Genomic DNA, 21,597 nt, shown 5'->3' on the forward strand with positions numbered 1-21,597 from the left:
AGAACAAACTGGGGAGGAGGGTGGAGAGAATGGTGCGGCAATGAAGGAGTGAAAGCCCAGAATCCCTGTGAATGTTCATTGAAACTAATAAAATTTAATAATAATAAAAAAAACAACAAAAAAAATTTTAGAGCAAACATCCACATGTGCCTATTGTTTATGTACTGTACTGGACAGTGCAAATCTAGGCTACCTCTAAACTTTTCTTATGTTCCATTTGGTTGTGCTTTTTTAGCATGAAAACTATTAATTCTTTTCTGTAGGTTTGAAGTCTGATAGTATTTGAGAGCTAGGGGAAAAATAATTAGAAAACAAGGACTAATTTCAACAACTATGAGATCAGAAGAATAGCAAAATTTAACAGAACAGCAAATAACAAATGCTGGCAAGGTTGTGGAGAAACTGGAAACTTTATTCACTGTTGGTGGGAGTATGAGAATGGTGCAGGATTAGGCAAGGTATGATCTGTTGTTAATAGTGTCATTTTGAGTTGTAGTCAACTCAATGGCACTTAACAACTATATCTGTATATCTATCTATCTATCTATCTATCTATCTATCTATCTATCATCTATATATCTATAATCTATATCTCTATCTATATCTCTATCTATCTATATATCTATATCTCTAGGTATCTATATCTCTCTCTCTATCACCTATGTCTATCTATCTCTATCTCTATCTATCAAATAACTGTAAAGCTGGATGAATCTGTGGTCAATGAATAAGGCAGGTTAGTGTCAATGTATAAGGCAGTAAGGTACCAGTGTAGGATGTAAGGTACAAGGAACAAAGATCTCAGGTAAGCACAGTCTGTATCAATGGATAGAAATTTTAAAGTGCTTAAAGTCTCAAGGAGAATCTTATGAATTCTGTTTCCAAGTGCAATCAGGGTGACTCTTCGAGGCAAGGATGGTAAAACTTGGTCCCATATACTTTGAGCATGTTGTGAGGATAGACCAAACCTTGGGAAAAGACATCATGCTGAGAAAGTCAGAGTGTCAGTAATAGAGAGAAATAACCTTAACAGAATGGATTGACATAGTAACTATAACAATAAACATCAGCAAATCAGTTTTTGAGGTATGCTGAGGCTAAGACAAGGCTCTAATCTGTTGTTCATTGGGTCTCTATAAAATGTAGTTCGCTCAAAGGCATCTAACAACAACAAAAGATATGCTCAGATCTGGTGAAAATGACCTTATTTGGAAATAAGGGTGTGTGTGTGTGTGTGTGGTAGTTCGCTCAAAGGCATCTAACAACAACAAAAGATATGCTCAGATCTGGTGAAAATGACCTTATTTGGAAATAAGGGTGTGTGTGTGTGTGTGTGTGTGTGTGTGTGTGTGTGTGCGTGTGTGTGTGTGTGTATACAATTAATTAGATTGCATGTTATCATATTGAAGTATGACACAAGATTCAAATTTATGAGCTGTTCCGAGGAAGAAAGATGGACAATCTTTTCCCATGTGATTTACTATCTTTGAAAACATGCTGGGATCATGGGGGGTGGGGCTCAGCAGTGGGTCAGTTCCAACTTGATGGCAATCAACAGCAATATATTGAAGTAGGCTAGATTATAACCCAATCTAACTGGTATCCTTAAACAAAGCAAATAGACAGACAGCAGTCAGCTGTGTAAAATGGAAGCAGAGATTGAAGTTACATTACTCCAAAGGAACATTCGAGGCTACCAGAAGATGGATGGGAGAAGCTAAAGTTCCAACCTTATTTATTTTTTTTTAGCAAATTCCTTTTTTTATTATTATTATTAAATTTTACTAGTTTTAATGAACATTTACAGGGATTTTGGGTTTTCATTCCTTCATTGCTGCACCATTCTCTCTACCCTCCTCCCCAGTTTGTTCTTCTTCCCCCGCCATCCTTAGCATTGGGATTATATCGTTTCTCCATACCCATTCAATCTATATGCTGAACAAATCACTTGAGAAGCTAGACTCTATGAAGATGATCAGGCCATCTGGAGCAGCGAAAGACTTACCAACAGCCTGCTTTGCTATGTAGATGATACAATTTTGTTTTCTATAAGTGAGGAGGACTTGAAACACTTGCTGTAGAAGAACAAAGACTATAGCCTTCAATATTGATTACCTCTCAACCTCAAGAAGACAAACATGCTCAGGACTGGCCAGATAGTCAACATCATGATAGATGGAGAAAAGATTGAAGTTGTCAATGATTTTGATGGGATGATATGAATAAATTCAGAATTCTCCAAATATATATCAGTTATAAAACTGATACCAGTTTTCTCCAGCCTGCAAAATTAGTTACTTTGTCTTAGACTTCTTCCTCCCTCCTTCCTTATTCATATAAAGTACTTTAAATTGTCTGTTTATCGGGAGAGGAAATGCATCTTTCCTAGATTAGCATTCAAAGAGGTCTTTGAATCTTTTTCCCAGTCATAAGTAAATTGTATCTTAATCTGCCTGTTTACCAGGAAGGGAAATGTGCCTTTCCTGAGTTAACATTAATTTTTTCAAAACCTGTTTATCTCAGTTATATGTTAACTATTTTATAGGCCTCCTGTTTACTAATACTTATAGATGAACTGTTCTTTTCAAATGTAAAAATTCTGTAACTTGCTCACAAAAAGTTATTGTTAAGTAAATTAGTATCTGACTTTAGTATAAAAACCTAATGACCACTCCCAGATGGGGGGTCATTTGTTGAGGGGAATCTCTCGGTCCTTCCATATCTGTAATAAAGTGCTTGTGGATATTGCAATCTGTCTGTCTTATTTGCAATTGACTACAGAAAGAACCTGCGTTTAGTAAAAATTTCATCTTACTTGGATTCAAAATCAGTGCCCTTGGTACCAGTAGTCAAAAAATCAAAAGGCTTATTGTGTTGGGAAAAATCTGCTGTCAGGGACTTCTCCGAAATACTTAGGAACAGTAACAGTTGTGTAAAAAACTAAAGCACAACATCTGGTCTTTTCCATCACTTCTTAGTGTGTTGACCTTCAGTTTTGTTAAATCTACTATTTGACTTCTTAATACATTTTAGTAGTTGCCAAGTCACCCTAGTGTTTGTTTTTCTGTTCAGTGATTGAAGTTATTCCTCCACCCCTCATTGTCCTCCCTTTTCACTAACCTCCTACACCTCCTAGAATTTGCACTACACCATTAAGTAGCTAATTATATGGTGTCATTTTGTTGCTGCTTGCTTCAGGCAGTCCTATTCCTCCCTCCCTCCATCCAACTGGCTTGTGATTACCAGGATACTACAGTCATGCCTTACATATCTCTGGAACCCTACTGGGCTGCGCCTGCAGAGGCTCTCAGGTTAAATTTTCCTTATAGCAGAAGGGAAAAACTAGACTCCACCCTAAGTGCTTTGTATCTTTGATCTCATCCTTGTACTGATCCTGCAAGTCAACTAAGGTTTTGCTGAATTTGAGACTCAGAGAAGGTAAGTAATTTACATATAGATAGTAAGCATCAGTCAGGATTTTAAATATTTCTACCACCTGTAGATCCACGCACTTCCTTGTTAGAGCTCGTATATTATTCACATAAACATTAAAACAGCGTTGCTAGTTTTCATCTAGCAAGTAACTCAACGGCACATAAAAACGACAACAACAACATTCTTGACAGAATTATCAAGAAAGGACTTGATGAAGTCCGTCTGATGACTTTCAGTGTATGAGCATAACATGTAAAAGTACTTCTCAGGACCTCATTTAGTTGCTAGGGCTGACATAACCAAATACCACATGCCGAGTGGCTTAAAAAAACAGAAGTTTATTGTCTCCCTGTTCTGTAGGCTGGGGATATGAGATCATGGTGTTGGTTTGTCGTTTTCTTTTGGGGCTTTGAAGGAGACTCTGTTCCATGTTCTCTCTGCACTTCTAGATCCTCTAGCTGTGCCTCAGTTCATAAATGGCTGTTCATATGGACATTGTCTCTCTATATTGTTACCTTTTATATATAAGGACATCAGTCACATAGATTAGGGCTTGCTTTACTTCAGTATGACCTTATACTAAGCTGGTTGACAGCCATCTGCTAAGACCCTATTCCCAAACAGGTCATTCACAGATACTAGGGTTTAGAATCTTACTATATTTTTGTTATTTTTATTGTTGTGTGCTATCGAGTTGGAACTGATGCATAGCTGACCCTCCAGCGGGTTTCCAGAGACAAAGTCACTGGAGCCTGCTGAAAGCTCTGGAGTGCTGAGATGTCACCAATTAACATCTTGAAGTTATGTATGCCCCTCTCCTGAGACCAAGCACAATAGAACCATGGTAGTGGCCTAAGGCCTACATATACCTTGTCTCTTCATTTCCTTTTTTGAATTTCATCACTAGTACATTTATAAAACATCTATCTTTGATGTAATAATAGAAAAGCTTTCCGAGTTTTCAGGTGACAAATGAATGTCAGAAATACTTTGTCTTAGAAGGATATGAATTCTAGTGTCTATACAGATTCTGTGGAACGCTGGTGACATAGTCCCTTGCAAATTGTGCTACTGACTCAAAGGCAATTCAAATCCTTTGGCAATTCAGATCCAAAGAGTCCTCCTAGGGAGAAAAATGGGCAATCTCCTCCCACTTGATTTGCTGCTGTTATGTGGTTTCGTGTCTGAACTGACTCATAGCTGACCCTTCAGTCATTTTTTAAAGGCTGTAAATGACATAGAAGATTGCCCATCCTTCTCCTGCCGAGCAGCTGGTGGATTCTAACCTCCTGCTTTGGGGCTGGCTTTGCAAATCCTTACCCTAGGCCACCAAAGCCACAGAAAAGCCACTGGTTGGCCAGGTATGAATTGGTTCTGACTCCACGGCAACGACTTTGACTTTTTAAAAAGTATAAATTCCAGGGGCTCCCAGAGACTCAGAACATTCTATTATTTTTTAAAAAGCCCACCAAATGGAGTGATTTCTGGTGATGTAATGATGTTATTTTAGCAAAGTTCTGGAATGGGTATGAGGTAGGGTTTCTCTGGAGTCAGATGAACTCATAATTAGTTCTCACCCAGGCTGCTTAAGCAATTACGGTGAAACCAAATCACATTACTTTTTTTCTCTTGCTTGTGATAAAAGCTTCAACCCGCTTCTTTTGCCCCACAGGGCACTTGACTGGCCATTATTCTAACACCACAGTCACTGTTCTTCACTTTTGTTTCCAGGCTACAACTGTTACTGTGTAAAATAAGAAGTGTGGGGGAAATAATGCACACCTCTCTGTCTCTCTACTTCAGAGGCACCTAGCAACCCTGTCTCTAGGCAAGCAGCGTGGATCTTACTGGCGGTTCACTGCCCACTCATGGCAGAGGCGGCATGCTCTCTGCAAATAGCCTACATCTTTGCCAGTGCCAGCTTGACGGTGGGGTGGTGGTGTCATTTGGTGCCCTTGAGGATGTTTGGTTCTTGTTCTGGGAAGAGTAAGGCAAAACAATGACTATCTCTCCAAAGATGTTTATGGAGTTAGAAATTAGGTCAGGCAGTTCTCTGCTTGTGTTATATAGTCTAAAAATCAAAAGCAATGGTTTTCAGCCTTGATTTTTTTTTCAGATTTCACCAAATCTATAAATCTTCCATAATATTCTGAAACATAGGAAGTATAAATGATAAGTGGTGAAGAGATTGAGATTGTATTAGTTTGCTTGGCTCCACAATCAACACTCTTGGTACCAGCAGCCAGGAAATTAAAAGACAAATTATAGTGGGAAAGTCTGCTGTCAGAAATCTCTTAAAAGTATTGAAGAGCACTGATGTCAGTCTGGAGACTAAGGTGCACCTGATCCAGACCATATCTTTGCAATTTCTTGCTATGAGTCAGAGAGCTGGTCAATGACTAGGGAAGATAGAGGGAGAATTGATGCTTTTGAGCTGTGGTGCTGAAGAGTATTGAATATACCATGGACTGCTAGGAGAACAAACAGATTCATCCTAGAGAGGGTGAGACCAGGCTGCTCCTTGGAGGTAAGGATTCTAAAGCTTCGCCTGACATACTTCGGACATGTTGCAAGAAATGACTGACCAGTCATTGGAATAGAGCATCACACTTGGGAGGATGGAGGAGATGATTGACTCAGTGACTGTTGCAATGTTGGTAGGTGTGTCAGAGACAATAAGATTGGCACAGGATAGAGCAGGGTTTAGGGCGGTTGTACACAGGATCTCTATGAGTCGCAAACAAATCGACAGCACATAGCAATAACAACAACAACAACAACAACAAGAAGTTGCATTTATACAGGTAGCAGTCCTCCTGGATATTTTGTCCATTCTCCAATCCATCTAACAATTTTACCAGCCATTTAATGCTTACAGTCCCTGTGGTTACGACTGTAATTATTCTCTGCCTTCAAAATGTCAATCAGGTTGAAGAAAACTAACCATCCACGTTGACTTTCCATATCAGGCCATTTTTTTGCAGAAAGAATGATACATGGATGTTGACATTCATAATATGATTTCTGTGTGTCCAAAACTAAAACCACACCAAATCATTATGGATTTTCAATGACTGTAATTTTCCAGTAGCAATTCATTGGTTTTTCTTCCAAAGTACCTCTGGGTAGACTTGAACTACAGAGCAGAGCTAGAAGCACTTCTGTTTCACTCAGGGATTCCTGTACATCAAACAACTACCACCACTCACTACTTTCTAGTCAGTTCCAACTCAGGACAACCCTCCATTGTCTTTCTGAGGCTGTAAATAATTGGGGGCGGGGGGGGGGGTGAAGTGTCCTGTTTTCTCCCAAGGTATAGCTGGTGAATTAAAACTGCTTGCCTTTCCGTTAGCAGCCTGATAGGTAAGCATGCCGCTGCCAGAGCTCCTTTGTCTGTATGTCAGCGCATATAGAGTTCTTTGTTTCTTAGTATTTGTATTTTAAACTCCCAAAATTACTTCTCTTTGAGAAGGAAACAAAACTTTTTCTTGCTGGCAACTGTTCAGAGACTTGAAGGACTTAGGTTCTTAGGAATATAAATCTTGATTCAGAAAACTCTACATACTGCTGGGTAGAGGGTTGACCCTAGGATAGCAAAGAAGGAAAAGGTTTTACCTTTAATAGTTATTCACTCACTTATTCACCAAATAATTATCAAATTTTTACTGTGTGCTAGGCACTCTTTGAGGAATGAGAGAAATAAATACGGGTGAGAAATCTTCTTGACAAGCTCATACTCTTGAGAGTAGTGAAAACAACAATTAGGAGTAGCATCTTATTTTCTTTAATACAAGAACATTTTAAGTGTTTTGGGAGCTCCAGGGAGATGTGGGGAAAGGAGGAAGCCTTAATAGCATTCACTTTTTAATAATTATTGCACTTAACAAAGGAACGCTGATATTGCAGTGGTTAAAGTTCTTGATACCAGCCAAAAGGTCCATGGTTCTAATCCACCAGCAGATAAGACAGTGTCCTCCATTAAAAATCTATAATTTTGGAAACTCTATGGAGTAGCTCTACCTCTAATACTATAACTCTCCATGTTCCTCTGTTGTTTATAGGGTTTTCAGAGGCCTGCTATTTCAGAAGTAGATGACCAATCCCTCTTCCTAGTCTGTCTTGTTCTGGGAGATCTACTAAAACTTGTCCATCCTGGGTGCCCCCTCTAGCATTTGACAAATGACATTTGAATGTGAATCCTAGAATGCTTAATTGTGCTCACCTGAAGCCTATACCTAGACCAGGAAACTTCTGTGCGAACAAAACAAAACATCATTAAAAATTAAGAAAGGCATGCTTCAGGGTTTCATCCTTTCTTCATATTTATTCAATCTGTATGCTGAGCAAATTATTTGAGAAACTGGACTCTATGAAGAAGAATGTGGCATCAGGATTGGTGAAAGAGTCATTAATAACCTTCAGTATAAGATGACACAACCTTGCTTATTGAAAGTGAAGAGGACTTGAAGCACTTGTTGCAGAAAAATCAAAGACTGCAAACTTTTAATATGGATGGCATCTCAGTGTCAAGAAAGAAAAAAAAAATTCCACCATTGGACCGATAGGCAACATCATGATAGATGGAGAAAAGATTTATAGCAATTTCATCTTACTTGAATCCACGATCAATACACTTGGTCCCAGTAGTCAGGCAATCAGGAGACAGACATGTTGCATTGGGAAAGTCTGCAGTCAGGGCCTCTTGAAACAATAATGAGAAACAATAATATTAGTTTGAGGACCAAAGTGTACCATGATCTTGTCAAATAATTTCAATCACATCTGAGAGCTCGACAATGAATAAGGAAGAAAACTCGGTGCCTTTTAGTTGTTGTGTTGGAGGAGAATACAGAATATCCCATGGACTTTTCCAAAAGAACAAACAGAAAGGTCCTGGAGAAGTTGAAGCCCAGGTACTCTCTGAAGGCAAGAATGGAGAAGTTTCACCTAGCAATACTTTGGCTTTGTTGCTATGAGAGGCTATTCCTTGAAGAAGAACATCATTCTTGGGAAAGTGGAGGGATGGAAAAAGAAAGGAAGACCCTCACCAGATGAATTGACATAGTGACAACAGCAACAGGTTCAGATGTGTCTGATTGTGAGAACGGCACAGCATAGGATAGGGTTCAGATGTGTTGTTCAGAAGGTTGCTATGAGTCATACTCAACTTGATAGCACCCAATGACAACATGAAGTGGCTCTACTCCATCCTTCAGAGCCACTATGAATTGAAACTGACTTGACAACAGCACATTTGGTGTTTCATAACTGGCTCATAATATTCCTGATAATCTAACCCTTGACTTTGGTGAGCGTGAGTGTGCTCCAGCACTCCGTGGGGTGAAGGTGGAACTGGCAAGTATACCTACATCTTGTAGGCGATTCTAAGGAGTTTGAACTCTCTCTTTGTAGCAGGATAATTTAAACTACTTATAGTTTTGTTATTCTTGTTTTATATATTTTAACCTTCTCCAACCAAAGAACATGTCTTTATCACTAAGCCTGTTCTGTTAAATAAGTAGCCACAGGCCACTTGAAGCTGTTGAATACCTGAAGTATGACATGTCTAAGTTGAGTTGTAGTAAAAATACATCTCAATTATAATTATATACACTCCACATTTTAAAGACTATGCAAAAAAAGGGGCATGCATAATCTGTAAGAAGGTGTACAGCTAACCTAAAGGCTGCACTGTCTATAGAAGGTCAAACCCATCAGCACCAGCAGCTTCATTGGAGAAAGGTGGACAATCTCTTTCCAATCAATTTATAGCCTCAGAAATCAAATAGAGGGTCAGCTATGAGTTGGTTCTGATCCAATAGCAATGAGTTTGAGGAGTTTATTTGGTTAAAAAAAATGTATAAAATATCTTAATATTCGACTCAACGACATATAGCAACAACAACAACAATATGTTGAAATGCCAATGCTTTATTTAAATATAGTATAAATTAAATACTCTTGTTGTTATGAAGTGCCAAGGAGTCATAGATGACTCATAGTGACCCTATGAATGAAAGACCTGAATACTTGTGTAAATTTCATCGTTTCTCCAAGTTCATAGGGTTTCCGGAGGCAAACTATTTTGGAAGTGGATGCCACTCCTGCTTCCAAGCTTGTTTAAATCGGGGAGCTCCACAAAACACTGTCTACCATCGGTAACCATTATTGCATTTGACACATCACTGTCACACTGTTTAGCATCACAGCAACCACAAGTTACCACCATACAGCAAATTGACATAAACAAAAATTAATTCCACTTGTTTATTTAATTTTTTTTTAATTAGCCATTCCCAAACCCATTGGCATTGAATTTGTTCTGACTCATCTATTGATTTCCAAAGCTGTAAATCTTTAAGATAAGGGACTGCTCACCTTTCCCCCCTAGAGTGGCTTGATGGATTTGAACTGCCAGCCTGTTTGTTAGCAGCCTGATACTTTACAACTAGGCAGCTATGATTCCTTTTAAAAGAGCCACTAAAAAACGATAATGAGATACCTTTCCCCACCAACATTAAATAGCCAAGTTCAATAGGGCAGCAAACAACAAATGTTGGTGAGGTTATGGAGAGATCAGAACTCTTATTCACTACTGGTGGCAATGAAAAGTGGTACAACCACTATGGAAGGCAGTCTGGTTCTTTCTCAAAAAGTTGGAAATAGAAATTCCATTTGATCCAGCAATTCCACTACTGGGAACATACACTAAAGAAACCAGAGCCACAACGCAATCAGATATATGCACACCCATGTTTAATGCTGCATTATTCATAATAACAAAGAAATGGAAGCTATCCAAGTGCACACTAACAAACAGATGAATAGAAAACTAAGGTAGATTCACAGAATAAAATCTTATGTAGCACTGAAAAACAATGAACTTGTAAAACACAACACAACATGGGTGATCCTGGAGGACATAATACTGAATGAAATATCTCGATCACAAAAGGACAAATATTGTATAACACTGATGTTAATAAAATAAGACTGACATGAGTAATTGGGAGGAGACTAGGAAAAGAGAGGCTAGATAATGAACACTGCATTGAAACAGATGAAGGAAAGAACTGTTTAAAAGGAATATATGATTAGGTATTGTAAAGTGGACTGGGACAAGGAGGGGGGAGCGTGAGGGAAGAAAATGTGCAACGATGAACAATAATTTTAAAAGCCACCAAAAATGAAAAAAACCCTAAAACTCATTGTCAGGGAGTCAGAAACAAGTCATAGCTGACTTTCCAGCAGGTTTTCAACACTGGAAATTGCACAGGTGGAGATTGCCTTACTTTCTCCTGCAGCACAACTGATGGATTAGAAATGGTTCCTTTTGGATTGGCAGCACAGCTCCCTGTCTGCAAGCTCAATTACACACCTGTCATTATGTGTCTATTGGACAGCACTGTACAACATCAGGAGGCCTGTGAGTACAGGCACGGATCACATTGTTAAGCTCTGTGTTCTGAATCCCTAGCACAGTATGTGACCCTTCGTAGATGTTCAATGAGTATGTGTTGAATGAATGAAAGAATAATTAAATAAACTCCAAATGCACAAACAAATACATTACAAACTAATCTAGGAGTTAGCATGACTCAGTACCTAATGGTGGTTTAGGAAACAAGAGCATTTCTGAATTGCCCTGAAGATAATATTATGACCAGTAAGACTTCACTTATATAAAGATCAATGCATACATAAGTGAAGATCCAGTGATTATGGAGTAGTGCTGAGTAAGAATTTGAGCCTTCTTAGACCAGGCTGCTCCTTAGAGGCAAGGATTTTGAGACTCTATCTTGCATACTTTGGGCATGTTGTCAGGAGGTGCCAGTCCTTAGAGAAGGACATCATGCTTGGAAGGGTGGAAGGACAGCCAGGAGAGGAAGTAACTGTTGTAGTGAGGGTAGGCATGATGAAGACAGTAATATTAGCTCAGTATAGAGCAGGGTTTTGGACTATTATTCATTGGGTCTCTAGGAGTTGCAGACAACAATAACATAACATAACATAACAACATAACATAACATAACATAACAACATAACATGACACTAACTACAACAAAGTCAATGTCATGTACAATGAAAATCATCAGGTCCTTTGAATGATTAAGATTTTATCAGAATCTTTGGATGATTATACTTTATTTAAGTTGGTTATCAACCATATTTCCAACCCACCACCTTATTCCCAGGCAGCTGTTATAACATCGTATCTCGGATCATATTCCTCCAATTGCACCAGGATTTTTTGGTAATCAGACATAAAGCAATCATATAGCCTGACTATACTTGGTAATATTCCACTTGGGCGGCTTGACAAAATGGGCAACACCTTTATGAAAGTCTCTTTCCAAGATAAAGATGGTGTGTTCTGAAGTGACAAAGATTTTAAATCAGATCAGATGACAGAGTCACCCCCTAGTGTGGACACTGCCCATTCATATGAACTCTGGCATATATTTACACATCCTTTTTCCACATCTAACAATCACTTAGCTTATTTCATCAACTAAAAATATTTTTAATATTCTATATAAGGAGACACATTGCACTGGGAAAATCTGCAGTTAGGGACCTCTCCAAATTATTGAGGAGTAATAATGTCAGTTTGAGGACTAAGGTGCATCTGATTCAGGTCATGGTCTTTCTGATTACTTGTTATGCATCTGAGAACTGTACAATTAATAAGGATGACAAGAAAAGAATTTACACCTTTGAGCTAGAGCGTTGAAGAAGAGCACTGAACATCCCATGGATGGCCAAGAGAACAGATGGCTATGTCTTGAAGATGGTACAGCCAGAGTGCTCTTTGGAGGAAAAACTAATGAGACTCTGCCTCTCATACTTTGGGCATATTTCTAGGAGGTGCTTTTCCTTGGTGAGGGACATGATGCTGGGAATGGTGGAAGATCGGTGAAGGAGAAGAAGATCCTCAACCAGGTGGATTGACACAGGGACTGCTGCAATAGGCTCTTATGTATCAGGCAGTGTGATGATGGCACAGGACGGAACAGGTTTCAGATCTTTTGTTCATAAGGTTGCTATGAGTTGTACTCAATTCAATGACAGCTAACAACAGCAACAACAAGGGAAGCTCTGGTAATTTGGTAGTAAGAAGTTGCACTGTAATCCCAATGGCATGTGGTTCAAACCCACCAGATGCTCTGAGGGAAAAGGGTGGACAATCTCCTCCCATGTGATTTACTACCTACAAAAACTTGCTGGAGCATCTGCTAGGACTCAGTTCAGACTCCAGAGCACACAGCAACAATAGTTGATCTTGAGACAAAATACTTTTGAATGCCACCTTCTTAATTCTAATGGTGTTTATTCTATTAAGCCACATCTTATGCTAATTTGTCCCTAGGATGTAGATTAGTATTAATTTGTGCACACAGAAATTCCTATTACCTATATAGTGCAGAATTGTAAGAAAATTATAACAAAATAAATCTGAAACAAACATCAAAAAAAAAGAGATTCTAAGAAACATTCAAGATAAAAAGGAAATAGTTACACTTGCTTCACATTTTATTCATAATTGTGACCACCTCTGCTGGTCTAGTGGGTAATGGTCATGCTGGCAAACCAAAGGCAGACAATTAGCTTCCTCCAGCTGCTCCATAAGAGAAAGACGGACAATCTCCTCATAGGATTTACTGCCTCTGAAACCTCACTGGAGGGTCAGGCAGGAGTCAATTCCAATTTCACAGCAATGAGAGAGAGATCGACCATCTATTAAGGCAAAAATTTAATTGTACATATAACTAATTATCATACTGGAAGGAATAAGTGCACTGAGACCTGAAACATTTAAACAAAATGATTCCACAAATTTCTCATCTTGAGCATTATGTCTGCTTTCTGAAATTTTCATTTTAAAAAAGACCACCTTTACTTAGGGTTCTATTTTCTTTTGGAACAGAAAGAACCATGAGTACTCTGGCTAGATGAGAAATAGAAAAATATTTCAGAGAGGTTGTCATAGGAACTGTACCAGGAGAACAGCTATGTACAGGTGAGCAGAATGTACCAGCCAAAGAAGAGAAGGCTCTGGTCCTGAAGCTGCTCTTTATGTCAGTTTGGGGGAATAAAATCCTCAAAGAAATTGTTCTGTTATAACATGTTGGGGGAATTCTAGAATCTGTGTTAAAAATATATATCCTATATTATGGTATAGTTTTTTGTGGAGATTAAGAAAAAAATAAGCTCTCTCTCTCTGTATATATACACACACATTATATATATGTATACACACATTATATATATACACACACATTATATATACATTATATATATACACATTATATATAATATAATATATTATTATATACATATTATATAATATATATATTATATTATATATATCCCCAAACCTCACTACTGTTGAGTTCTAAAGAGTACACCTAGTGAGTGTGAGGGCAGTGGCATCTGACCTTCACCACCAACTCCACAAGGGGGGAACAGATCTAATCAACAACATTTGCAGTACAAAACCAATTTCCATGAGGCTAGGCATGACCCCATCCCTTTGCTTCCGTATGTATTTCTGTCCATTCCAACACCAACAGTCCTTTCCAGGGCTCTCACTGCTTTACTAATTGGGTTCACTAATCCCTTGCAATGACCACACAGAATTTTAAAACCCTATGCACGATTATCAATTATGGGATTACTAGCTCTGCAAGAGAAGGATGGACAATTTCCTCTGGTGTGATTAACTACTTGTGAAAACCCCTGAGAGGGTCAGCTGTATCTCAAAAGAGATTGACTCAAGACACCCACTATACTAATACTGCCTCACTAACATGACAAAGAGGATTATAACCACAGGTATGTTGTTATTATGGACTGCAAAGTCAGAACCAATCCATAGCTGACCCGTAGCAGGTTTTCAGAGGCAGTAAATTGCACAAGAGGAGTTCATCCGTACTTCTCTCTAAGGCAGTTTGTGGATTTGAACCATATGCCTTTGGAATTGCAGTACACCTTCTTATTCCTAGGCTTCTAGAGCCCCCAAATGCAGGTATAGAGAATAAGATTTACAATATACATTTTTTAGGGACACAAAATTAAGGTCATAATTTTTTTTTTTTGCATTATCTCCACCATTGACATTTTTTGATCCTGTCTATTTTGAGATGGTTAAGCACCAAGTAAAGAATTAAAATTTACTATCTAAAAAGACAAAGGCCTACTTTGGATTTGACTTTGGGAAGACTATGTCCCAGAAGAATTAATTAAGGTACTTGCTTTCTTTTGTGTCCTTGTGTCTGCCTCCCAACTCTCACATCCTCTCCCATTGAATATTGTTTTCTTTGGAGCAAGCATAAAGCTTTGTTCAGTTCTGGTTGCAAGCCCTTACAGAACAGTATGTCATTAATTTTTATATGTCTGTTTACCACCCCCACCCTCACCCATCCCTCAATTAAATTCTGAATTCATCAACACAGATTGTGGCTATAAATTATGTACTTTTGTACTTCTAGAATTCACCATAATTCTTAGTTCAAAGATAATACTAGTTCATATTTGAACTTCTTGTATACACATACACACATATGTATTCATAGATACATGTTATAAATACAGGGAGCTCTGGTATAACTAATAAGCAATACATACACACTCCGGTGGCCTAGTGGTTAAGAAGCTGTGCTGCAGTATTGAAGGCACATGGTGGTTTAAATCCAGCAGCTGCTCTGAAGGAGAAGGATGGGCAATCTTCCTTGTAATTAACTGCCTCTGAAAACCCACTGGAGGGTCAGCTATGAATCTGTTCCAACTCAATGGTACACGACAACAACTATGTATATGTATGTGTATGTGTATATTGTTGGAGACGGTCATCCTGGCACTGGATAAGGCAAGGTTTGGATCTGTTGTTCATAGGATTGCTATGAGTTGTAGTCAACTTGATAGCAAATAACAGCAAGAGCGACATGGGTTCTTAGATGTCTTGGACTAGTTAATGGTTTATTTTTGGGAAGGAACTGTGTCTTGTTCTCTTCAGGAACTGCAGGCTGAATATTTAGATTGCTATGATATGTATGCAGCATGTCAGTCTGAACTGGGGAAAGATTGCATTTCTGATTCCTTCTTCAGTCGAGATCTGTGGAAAGTGCCCAGTCTGTTGGGAACCTTGGTTTGAAACTAAGTATTCTCTCTCCACCCTTCACTCAGCATTCCCCCAAATACAATCCAAGAAAGGTTAACTTCTCCTGAAGGTTTTAGCTAAGAGCTCGGTCATAAGTGTTTGTTAGTTTTAGACAATAAGAGGGGATGGATGAATGGATGAGGCAAGACTCCAAATGAACAATATGGGCTTTGCACTAGTTAGAACACAATTTACCTGCAGGAGCTTATTGTGTGTACAAAACCTGCCAGCACTTTACAGATCTGTGTGGGGAAGAACAAAGAAGCAAAACTAATCATTTGTGAAGACACAGAACAATCATCCATTGTTGTTAAGGACAGTTGAGTCAACTTCACAACTCCACGTGACAGACCAGCCATGCCATGTCAAATCTTTCAAGCTGTAGTTTACAGGAGCAGACGACTAATCTTCCTCTTAGAGCTGCTAGGTGGACTCAACTGCCAACCTTTCAATTAGCAACCAACTTGTTCATTATGCCACCAAGGGTCTTTATCTATATTGACTCTGTGTATTTATAAAGTAAAAGGAAAATTGACCATAAGTGAAGGTCAAATTATCTTTAGGTCCCTTATTATTATTCAGAGAGTATGGGGAGAAAGAAAATGTAGAAAATGTAAGAAAATTTAAAGACTGAATTTTAGTAACAGTAGCAAAGATAGAAGAGATTTCTGTCTTTGAAGCCCAACATTCACATGGCCACTTTTTCCTCCTTAAAGACATTAACATTGTGGTATTAAATTCTTTCTAATGCCTAGGAAAATAAATGTCAGTGGCTGTGTAGTCTCATCTGAGCAGTTTGGAAACTGTGGGAAGGCAAGCTAATAACAGAAAAAAAGCACTAGAATCCTACAACACTCCAGCTTAGAATGATTCCTAGTGAACAGTTACCACTTGGATCAAATGGTACATTTCTGATCTTAAAACAAACAAACATACTAACAAACAAACAAACAAACAATAAAAGGATTACTTGAAAGTGAATACCCAGAAGACATTTGGACTATATACCAATCATAAGGAGCTAAATAACGTGGGGATATAATTCAAGTTATATTTTGAAAAACAAAATTAACTCTGAAAAAATATTTTGCACATATGAATAGTTTAAAAATTGTCACACATGCACGCAAAAGAGAAAAGGGCTTTTCTTGTGATGTATAAGAAAGATCTGTTAAAAGAAAATTAGCTCCTACAGGAGTAGGATTGACAATATGACGTATACTCATTTTGATCTAAATTTAACATCTCCCTACATTTTAACACTGCAGTGCCCTTCTAGTTACTATAGTGATCATACCTTGCAGCTCATCATTTAATTTCTAAGTAACAGACAACACTCACAGATACCAGGGTGTGCAAAGTACAAGTCTATTTGCTCTCTCATTGCAATAATGTCATTGGGAGTTTCCTGACTGAAAAGTACCTCTTTTCTGCATGTTTTAGTCACAGTCACATCTAATCAGGAGATCATGGCATCTCTGAATAGAAACTGGAGAAGAAAAACCAAGCAGCATGTTTAGGCTATGATTTTGAGTGTAAGATCCTTGGCATGGTGGCACAGCATTGCCAGGGAAACAAAGGATAAGGAATCGAAAATAAATACTTCTCAGCTAGAACCAACATAGAAAATAATTCTTGATGTACAAAGAAATATCCTCAACAGTTGCAACATCTGTTCCATTCAGTGATGCCTTACCATATCTGTTCTTTATTCCTCTTCTAAAATGAAGAGATGATATAGAAAGGTTGGAGTTATTTTTCCATCACAAAACCAATGTGCAATAGAAGATAAATTGCTAAGTAAATGCAAAAGAATCTCTTGACCCTGAATGAAGAAACAATAAGTACCTGTGATTTTGTGTCTTTTTATGTTTCTTAAACATTGAATTATCACAATATTCACAATTTCTTTAGTGGAGGATCATCTGGAACAGATATCTCTTATAGTATAATCACCAGATATTTGTTACTCAGAGAATCAGTACGATACAGAAGAACAGAATGGGATATATCAGCATTTGTCTGTTGGTGTTTTAGGTGCCGGGAAACTGACTATGATTCAGAGCAACCCTGGGAACAACAAATCCAAACCTTGCCCTCTCCTACTCCATCTTCATCACCTCTGATAAGCTGGAGCACATTGTTACAGTCACAGTAACATCTCCACATATTATCTGAAGAAGAGAATCATGATGACGACTGTCAATCCATCTTGTTGAGGGTCTTCCTCTTGTTCTCTGACTCTCCACCTTTCCCAGTAGGATATCTTTTTTTTCCAAGGACTGATGCCCTTGACAACATGCCCAAAGTTCATGAGATGAAGTTCCACCAAACTTGCCTCTATGGAACAACTTTGTTGCATTTCCTCCAAGAAAGGTTTTTTGTTCTTTTAGCAGTTCGTGGGATATTCCATATTCTTTCCAACACTACAAAACAAAGGCATTAATTCTTCTTTGGTCATCCTTATTTATTGCCCAACTATCAGATGCATAAAAAGCAATTGAAAATACCATGGCTTAGATCAGACAAACCTTAGTCTTTGAATTGACATCATGAATTTTTGACACTTTGGAGAAGTCTTTGAAAATTTCCCCAATTCATCTGCCTAAGTTCTCAGAATTAAACTCAGTCCACAGGAAACTATTGCATACCAGTTCATGTTTTGTAAGAGCAATGCTAAATTTCACTCTCCCAGGATTAAATACTACAAGAGAGTCATGTCTGTGTGCCAAATGGCGTGTGAAAAGAGCAGGTAGGGAAAGGAGCAATAAATGGGAGATAACAAAACCTAAAGAGAAGTATTAAAAGTGGTAAGCCCCCCTTTAGGCAATGGACATCCATTATTATTGTTCAGGATGTTGTTGTTGTTGTTGTTATGTGCTGTCGAGTCGCTTGCGACTCATAGTGACCCTATGTACAACAGCCCTAAACTCTGCTCTGTCCTGTGCCAATCGCACTGTCTCTGACACTCCCATCCCGATTATCCCAGTCACTGAATCAATCCACCTCATAGAGGGCCTTCCCCTCCTGCGCCATCCCTCCACCCTCCCAAGCATGATGTCCTTCTCCAAGGACCGGTCTCTTCTTACAACATGTCCAAAATATGTTAGACGGAGCCTCAGAATCCTTGCCTCCAAGGAGCCACCCGGTTTAACCCTTTCCAGGACAAATCTGTTTGTTTTCCTAGCAGTCCATGGTATTCTCAATACTCTTCTCCAGCACCGCAGCTCAAAGGCATCAATTCTCCTTCTATCCTCTTTGGTCATTGTCCAACTCTCTGATGCATAAAAGTGATTGTGAAGACCATGGCCTGTATCAAACACACCTTAGTCTTCAGAGAGACACCATTGCTCTTCAGTACTTTGGAGAGGTCCCTAACAGCAGACTTTACCATGTTCCCATGTTCAGGATAGGTCAGATTTTCTGTGGCTGGAAAACAGGTCCTACTCATTTCTCCCAGTAAAATAGTTTATCAGAGTTCTGGGTGTCTTCAGAGGACAATCATCTCTTCCTAATGCACATGCTTTACTTTGTTTCCAGCAGCTAAAGAAATAGTGTGAATTCAGTTTTAATATAGCACACCAGAGCACCCAGCAAACATCTGATCAGGGGGTATTTTACACTTCTCTAAATATAAAAGGCTTCTAAAGATTCATTCCTCAGTGGCACAAAAGTACTTTATTATGTACATTGGGAGTTCTGATAGCTTAATGGGTCAAGAGTTGTGCTCTCAATCCAAAGACATGCAGTGTGAATTCACCAGATGCTCCTCAGAGAAAAGATAGGCAATCTCTTCCCATGTGATTTACAGCTTCTGAAAAGCTGCTGAAGGGTCATGCAGGAGTTAGTTCCAACTTGACAACACATAACAACAACAACAATTTAAATTTCCAGGCATGGAATTTATAATGCAGTCTTCCCACATAGAAATAGCCATAAAGGAAATTGAAGTGCCATTTGTTACAGCAGTCAAGGTATACATCCTAAAGAAAGAACAGTCATGGAGCTGTGACAAGAACAGATGTGTGTATTCCCATATTGTTTGAAGTACTATTCACAATAGCAAAGAGATGAAAACAACCCAAGTGTCCATGAATGAATTAACGAATGAATGAATGAATGGAGAAAGTAGGGTACATTCACACAATGGACTGCTATGTAACACTAAAGACTAAGGAAGAACATTGCATAACATGGATCAAACTGGAGAACATTATGCTGAATTAGTCACAAAAGGACAAATATTGTGTGAATGCCCATGAGTGGCATTCACTTCCTAAACAACATGCCCCTGGAAACTCTATGAACTTTGATATATGTCAATAGTTGTAGAGGGGTTTCAGGCCTTTTGTTCATAGGGTTACTATGAGTTGTGCTTGATTCGAAGGCAATCAACGACAACGACAACAACAAGGAAAAGTTTATATGCAGAAAGAAACAGTCTTTGATATTACCAGCAATGGGAGGAGAGAGAAAAGAGAGGGAAAATCAGTAACTGGATAATAGACACATATTAAAATAGGTGAAGAGAAAAGCAATGTACAATAAGGAAGTTATCGGCACAGTATCACTAAAGGAAGAGGAAACATGGAAAGGGGCACATGCTGGAAGAGAGTGGCTACAATGTGGGTGTTGTAATTAATATTGTAAAACAATATATTTGAGTGATTACGTGAAAAAGCAATTCTCTTTGTTCAAGCCAGATTTTTTAAAGTGAAGATTTTAATAATAACAAACAACAACAATAATAATTAGCTATAAGTCCATTCGAATTCAAGGTTCTGAAATAAGAACCCACACTTTAAAGTCCAATGTTTCTACTTAACACACAGTAAACAACCTGAACAAAAAAATTTTTGAAATATAATGTGAGGAATGAAAGAAAACCAGAGGCAATGAAAGAAAAGAGGAATATTAAGAAATAAAAACATTATATTTCTAAATATACAAGTTAATTGTAACACATGTTTAACTTTCATGTGTGCCAGCCTCATGCTAGGCAAGTTATTTGCTTTATTGAATTAATTCTTCCTGACAGAGATATGAGGATGCCATCATTAATATCTCTATTTTACAGATGAGTAATTGAGCTGAGAGAATTAAAGTAGTTTGCCCAAGGGATCACCAATAAATGATTAAATAGTAACATCTGTATTTTAAGAAACAAATTGATTAAAAGTTCAGGAAGCACTCTAAAATCTGGATTCTCGCTGGGAGGACTTCTCAGTACATTATGGAGAGTATTTTTGTTGTTAAGTGCCGTCAAGTCATAGGCGACTCATGGCGACCCTATGAATGAAAGTCCTCAACACTTTCATCCTTTCTCCAGGTTCATAGGGTTTCCAGAGGCAAGTTACTTCTGCTTCCAAGCTTGTTTTAATCGAGAAGTGCCACCAAACACTGTCCGTCATGGGTAACCATTAATGCATTTGACAGCGCATCAGTGTCACAGTGTTGGGCTTCACAGCAACCACAAGTTACCTCTGTACAGCAAGTGGATATGCCAGGGCTATACGACCTAGAAGAATGTTTTAACAAAAACAATGAAAAATAAGCCTGAGAGCCACGGATTAGAAGTCATCTATCTTTGGCTTGGTATCATCACTTTCTATTATGGAGAGTAGAAAGTTAAACTACATGACAAAAAAGAATGCAGGCTAGTTGTATGGAGTGCCCGGGTGGTGCTTCTAGTTAATTGCTTGACTAGTAACTGCAAGTTGGGAATTAGAATTCACCCAGAGGTATCTCTGAAGAATAGCCTGGAGATCTGCTGCCCAAAACAACAACAACAACAGCAACAAAACCCCCAAAAAATACAGCCACTACAACAAGATAAAGGTAAACAATCCAATTGAAAAATGGGCAAAGGATATGAACAGACACTTCACCAAAAAAAGACATTCAGATGGCCAACAAACACATGAAGAAATGTTCAAAATCCCTACCTCTAAGAGAGATGCAAATCAAAACAGCTATGAGATACCATCTCACCTCAGTAAGAA

The sequence above is a fragment of the Elephantulus edwardii genome, unplaced genomic scaffold, assembly GCF_000299155.1.
Source record: "Elephantulus edwardii isolate Elephantulus edwardi_28Jun2011 unplaced genomic scaffold, EleEdw1.0 scaffold00081, whole genome shotgun sequence".
NCBI lineage: Eukaryota > Metazoa > Chordata > Mammalia > Macroscelidea > Macroscelididae > Elephantulus > Elephantulus edwardii.